Source organism: Oncorhynchus keta, chromosome 28 (assembly GCF_023373465.1).
Source record: "Oncorhynchus keta strain PuntledgeMale-10-30-2019 chromosome 28, Oket_V2, whole genome shotgun sequence".
NCBI classification, from domain to species: domain Eukaryota; kingdom Metazoa; phylum Chordata; class Actinopteri; order Salmoniformes; family Salmonidae; genus Oncorhynchus; species Oncorhynchus keta.
In genome coordinates this window covers 2064621-2070620 of record NC_068448.1, presented here as the reverse complement: position 1 = coordinate 2070620, position 6000 = coordinate 2064621, and the positions used below count along the sequence as shown (strand labels likewise).

The 6000-nt window shown below is 42.9% G+C and overlaps 1 protein-coding gene across 1 annotated transcript in view; it reads left to right on the top strand.

Moving 5' to 3' along the window:
• The first annotated feature begins 4337 nt into the window (after positions 1 to 4337).
• plxnb3 (plexin B3) overlaps positions 4338 to 6000 on the top strand; it is a 325474-nt gene continuing 323811 nt past the window's right edge. Inside the window, exon 1 of the mRNA XM_052484163.1 lies at positions 4338 to 4580. The gene's annotated coding sequence lies outside the window, so the exon portion shown is untranslated. The remainder of the gene's footprint in view (positions 4581 to 6000) is intronic.

Below are 6000 nucleotides of genomic sequence, written 5' to 3'. Positions count from 1 at the left end.
AAGTGTAGTGGGAGGGGAGTAGTTTATAGGGGAGAGGGAGGTTGGAAGTATAGTGGGGGGGGTTCTAGGGAGAGGGAGGGTGGAAGTGTAGTAGGGGAGTTTCTAGGGGAGAGGGAGGGAGGGTGGAAGTGTAGTGGGAGGATGAAGTAGATTCTTGGGGAGAGGGAGGGTGGAAGTGTAGTGGGAGGAGGAAGTAGCTTATTGGTGGGAGGGTGGAAGTGTAGTGGGAGGAGGAAGTAGGTTCTAGGGGAGGTTGGAAGTGTAGTGGGAGGAGGAAGTAGTTTCTAGGGGAGAGGGAGGGAGGGTGGAAGTGTAGTGGGAGGGGAGTAGTTTATAGGGGAGAGGGAGGTTGGAAGTGTAGTGGGAGGAGGAAGTAGGTTCTAGGGGCGAGGTTGGAAGTGTAGTGGGAGGAGGAAGTAGATTCTAGGGGAGGGTGGAAGTGTAGTGGGAGGAGGAAGTAGATTCTAGGGGAGGGTGGAAGTGTAGTGGGGGATTCTAGGGGAGAGGGAGGGTGGAAGTGTGGAGGGGGGTTTCTAGGGGAGAGGGAGGGTGGAAGTGTAGTGGGGGGTTTCTAGGAGGGAGGGTGGAAGTGTAGTGGGGGGTGGTTTCTAGGGGAGAGGAGGGTGGAAGTGTAGTGGGAGGAGGAAGTAGATTCTAGGGGAGAGGGAGGGAGGGTGGAAATGTAGTGGGAGGGGGAGTAGTTTATAGGGGAGAGGGAGGTTGGAAGTATAGTGGGGGGGGGGGGTTCTAGGGGAGAGGGAGGGTGGAAGTGTAGTAGGGGAGTTTCTAGGGGAGAGGGAGGGAGGGTGGAAGTGTAGTGGGAGGATGAAGTAGATTCTTGGGGAGAGGGAGGGTGGAAGTGTAGTGGGAGGAGGAAGTAGCTTATTGGTGGGAGGGTGGAAGTGTAGTGGGAGGAGGAAGTAGGTTCTAGGGGGAGGTTGGAAGTGTAGTGGGAGGAGGAAGTAGTTTCTAGGGGAGAGGGAGGGAGGGTGGAAGTGTAGTGGGAGGGGGAGTAGTTTATAGGGGAGAGGGAGGTTGGAAGTGTAGTGGGAGGAGGAAGTAGGTTCTAGGGGCGAGGTTGGAAGTGTAGTGGGAGGAGGAAGTAGATTCTAGGGGGAGGGTGGAAGTGTAGTGGGAGGAGGAAGTAGATTCTAGGGGGAGGGTGGAAGTGTAGTGGGGGATTCTAGGGGAGAGGGAGGGTGGAAGTGTAGAGGGAGGGAGGGAGGAAGTAGAAAACTGCAAGTGCCAACTCTGCCGCCGTCCTTAATGTCATCTCTGGTGCACACACTTGTAGGATACATGCCAAATATCACCCTATCCCCTATGTAGTGCACTACTATAGACCAGGGCCCTATCCCTTATGTAGTGCACTACTTTCCCTAGGGAATAGTGGGCCATTTGGGACTGGCCCTTGGTGGGAGAGGCGGCTGGCCTCTTTAGAACCATCTGCTCTACTGAATTACAATTTCAACAAATTACATATTTAGTTTTTTTTTTATAGAGTTTGAGACAATATATTTCTGAATAGCGGAAAGATACTATAAGGTTTCTTATGATGAATGTAGCAATCTATATTTTATTACAGTTTGTGCTGTATGTAGACAATTGATAAAGGTAATAATAACCTTTTACTTGAATATGGATTGATTTATTAAAATATATATTTTTGTAGAGTATAGATGTTCACCTTTGAAGCTGTAATATAGCTTTTAACCCAGGTGTTTTCATTCTGCCAATTATGTTGCAAAATGTACATTTTTTTCGTTTTTTTTTTAAAGGAATGAAAAGAGGTGAGACTTACCTGAATTTTTCCAATGAATTCCAAACAGTTGCAAAACGTTCTGTTGTGCAACAGAATCGACGGCATGAATACACCCCAAGGCCAACCTTGGTCCTGGAGGGCCAAAGGCCCTTATTTAACCGGCCTGTAAGACCAGGTGTGTTGAATTTAGGCGAATCATTGAACTGGTCAATTCGCTCAGTTGGTCTGATGAGGTGCCTAGTTGGAACAAAATCCTGCAGGACTCCAGGAACAGGGTTGCCTACACACCTCTCTTCCAATTATTTAGTTATTTGTACATTCGTTGTAAAATTATATTGAATTGAGATTATTAGTCAATTTATCTGAAGTAATGTAACCTAAAGATTGTAGCCTGTCACATCTGTGCCTTAAGTGCCCTTAACCTAAATGATTATGGTTTACAACATATCTCTGGGGGGGGGCGCGCTTTCAGAGAAGGCCCTAGGATTTATAAAAAGGTGTATTATTTAAAAAAAACAAAAATGAAATTTCGTTTTAATTTCCATTTCATCTGTATAATAATTGTGTGGTCTTCTGATTTCATCTCTTCAATTTCTTTGAAAGAGAAGGGTTACTACCGAAGAGCGAAAAAAAAAAATCTAATCAGGATATTCTGTGGTGGTCTCTGGGTAGTAAAATCTAGCGAGCTCAATCAACCATTGGCTAAGCCAATCAGAAGCTGGACAGTAGGCCCCTGCCATTTAACCCGGTAGACCCCGTGTCAGGACAAGGGGCAGTTCTCATAGAACAGCAGCATATAAAGCCATGATTTACATGTTGCTTTATGAGTACATTTCACACTACTTTTAAATTATAATTGGATGTCCAGCTTAATGTTATCGTCTCAAGTCAACTGCATTTATACTTGTATTTTCGTTCTTTAAAAAAAAATTAAACCGTTCAACTTTCATCCGGTAAAATAGCTCCCTGGCTAGCTTTCGTTACAACTGCTGCACCCAAAATAGGTATTTTGGAAAGATCACAACCAAATATCATCTTAGCGACTGTCCAAGCAAGACTCAAAATATCATTGTAAGTGTATGAGAAACCCCCAAAAATATATTTAGTTTTGACAACTTAAAAAAATATATTATATATAGATATAGATATATAGATATAGATAGATTAGATAGATATACTTTTCTTAATGCCACCAAGAGTCTCGCGCATCTGTGCCTGACGTGTGTGTTGTGTACTGGAAAAGTGTCTAATAGAGCAGAATTTTGACCGACAAATGAAACTAATCACTTTTTGACATGCGTGGGTAGGACCATTTTTAAAAGAAAACATATTTTAAAAAGAGAATAAGGGCATTTTTTAAACTCGCTTGCTGTTAAGCGTTTTATTTTATTTTGAAACAGATTATTGCATGTAAACTTTGGATCAAATACAATATAATTTTAAATGAGAAGTAGTAGCTGATTTGTTCGTGGGCTACTGGAGTGAATGGGATGCTTGTTCTGTAACATTATCAGATGCCGTTTGTGACTGCTGTCTCCTGTCTATCAGCGTTGTCTGTGTTTTGACCAAATCTGGCTCTTCCTCATCGACCATTGGAGGTTGCACAGGTATTACGGCCGCTGTCCTTTCAGCAACACGAGCCTGTCACCTTTGTGACACTACTGTTGTCGCTATTGGTGATGTGTGTTCGGCTACCATGTTATGCTGTGTGTCACGTGTCCATCCATGACTGTTCTGTTTCCACGTGCGGCAGCCTGAAGCACAGCCAGGACTGTTTTTGATCCTGTCATAATGTCGTCAAAAAAAGTATTGCTCCTCCACTAGAACCTGAACGGTCCGACAACAGAAAATAAAATCTTGGCATTAAGTGACGCTGTGTTTTCTGTTATTTTCTAGGTAATTGAGTTTGATACATTTGAATATTTTTGGTCCCTCAAGGCCTATATTCAAGGCCTATATTCAAGGCCTATAATTCAAGGTCCTATATTCAAGGTCCTATATTCAAGGTCCTATATTCATGGTTCGCTACTGAAACAACACATACGTTGCAATATTGTCTCGTTAATAGTTTGTTTTTAATCAGCTCAGCTGTAATTTTCAATTATGCATTTTATATATAGATGGGTCAATTTAAATTTAAAAAGATCAAATGAACTGAACTCATATTGGTCCTTTTTTTAAATGTAATGATTTTTTTTTTTCTGTCCATTTCTAATGATAGACAATCAAACCTGGATTAATCAAGTTATTCAGCTTCTAGAAAGATGATTCACCTTTGTCTTATTTTGCCTACAAACCATGCCTGGTTTGTCTGACCGTTTTTGAATCATGCATGTCTATAGTTTCTCAGTGTCCTTGTCTATTCAAGAAATATCCGATTTTGACAGTTTGCCTGTATCCCAGACAGAGTAGTAACATTTTAAATTGGTGTTCAATATTTAGTTTACAAACCCGATAAAAACCTTACTAGAATTCATGACTTCCCTTATTTGAGACACCACTCACTCCCCTTTTTGAAGAAGCGACGCTCCTTTTTTTTATTACGTCCTTGTCCTCTACGACGTGTTGCCGTTCCAACCCGACCGCAACTCACCCCGAGTTCACCTTTTCATACCGGCGACAGACGCTCCTCTCCGGCAGAGAACCGCGCCGCATCCGTCGCGCCAAGCGACCCTGTTTCTGGGGGGCGGGGTCGACGGACCAGTCGGTCAGTCATCATCCGATGTAAATACGACAAAAAAAACCTTCATGTCGCGGAGTGCGTTTTTATTTCTGCAAACTTTGGATAAACCAGGACCGCACCGTCAATCTACGAGAGGTAAAGTTGACTTTTCTGAACTTGTGAGTGCGTTGGCAAACTAAATTGCTAATGTTAGCTAACTGTAGCATGGCCGCTGGTGTCAAAACGAAGTTTAAAATTGCTAAAACTATTGTAAGTAAAAAGCGTGTTGACGTCTTATGAATGCGTTTGTTTGGAGGTAACTAGGTATTTAGTGGAGTTTGAAATCTTATGTCGGCACTTGCTACTATCCCGCTCTACGCATTCTTCTACCGACCGACGGACGGACGGACGGACGGACCGTCGGTCGGACGAGGTGTTTTCCGCCCCATGTACGTCAAGCTGCATTTTTACAAACTGAAATAACATAACTAGCATCAAAGACCAGCAGTCCTGCTGTGTTTTAAGCCAGAGGTCTGTAGTACACGCAACAGAGCTATTTATAAAGTGTCCGTCGTCTGGTTCAAAGGCAACTTTTTGAGAATGTCATCCGTGTTTTATTTTAAACACCTGTCCATTCGTAGTAGAGCTAGAGTTACAGCTATGCCTGGTGCAAAGAGGGACAAGCCAAAATACATTTCAGTTGTTGAGAGCATAACTTTAATTTAAACGTTTGTATCTAAGTTATATATATTTACAGCTAAGAATGTGCCAACTAAAAGAGAGCTGCTGTACATGAAATTGACCGCATTCATTGAGCCTTGTTTGGATACACAGCAACCGATCTGTTGCACCACTGCCTCCAACTCACACATTACCTTGGTGTGATTTTCTATTTTTTTCCTGGTGTCATCATTGTCAACAGATCTAGATGTGGAAGATTAACAGTCGAAGTCAGAAGTTTAAATACACTTAGGTTGGAATCATTTAAAACTCGTTTTTCAACCACTCCACAAATGTCTTGTTAATAAACTATAGTTTTGGCAAGTCGGTTAGGACGTCTACTTTGTGCAGGACACAAGGAATTTATCCAACAATTGTTCAGACAGATTATTTCACTTATAATTCACGATCACAATTCCAGTGGGTCTTTGAAGTTTACGTACACTAAGTTGACCTTTAAACAGCTTGTGTTACAGAATAATTTTAAACCGTCCCCTCGCCCATACCTGGGCGCGAACCAGGGACCTTCTGCGCACAACGACAACAGTCACCCTCGAAGCATCGTTACCCATCGCTCCACAAAAGCTGCTGCCATTGCAGAGCAAAGGGGAACTACTACTTCAAGGTCTCAGAGCAAGTGACGTAACCGATTGAAACGCTATTTAGCGCACACCGCTAACTAAGCTAGCCGTTTCACATCCGTTACACTTGGAAAATTCCCCAAAATATGTCATGGCTTTAGAAGCTTCTGAAAGGCTAATTGACCTAATTTGAGTCAATTGGAGGTGGACCTGTGGATGTATTTCAAGGCCTATCTTCAAACTCAGTGCCTCTTTGCTTGACATCACGGGAAAAT